Raw genomic sequence first — 227 nt, forward strand, 5'->3', positions numbered from 1 at the left:
TAGTCTTTCCAATACTTTTTGTTGCTGTAGTTTGTTTTTTTGAGACAGGGTCTCCCTGTAGCCCCAGCTGGCCTAGAATTTACTATGTAGACCAGGCAGGCCTCATTCTCACAGAGATCCACCTGCCTCTGCCTCCTGAGCGCTGTAATTAAAGGGGTGTTTCACCACACCTGGCTGTCTTTCCAGCCTTTATCAGAAATAGAAAGACCTCTAGAATAAAACTTTAA

This window comes from Nannospalax galili, unplaced genomic scaffold, assembly GCF_000622305.1.
Source record: "Nannospalax galili isolate Female #2095 unplaced genomic scaffold, S.galili_v1.0 scaffold3465, whole genome shotgun sequence".
In the NCBI taxonomy this organism is placed as follows: domain Eukaryota; kingdom Metazoa; phylum Chordata; class Mammalia; order Rodentia; family Spalacidae; genus Nannospalax; species Nannospalax galili.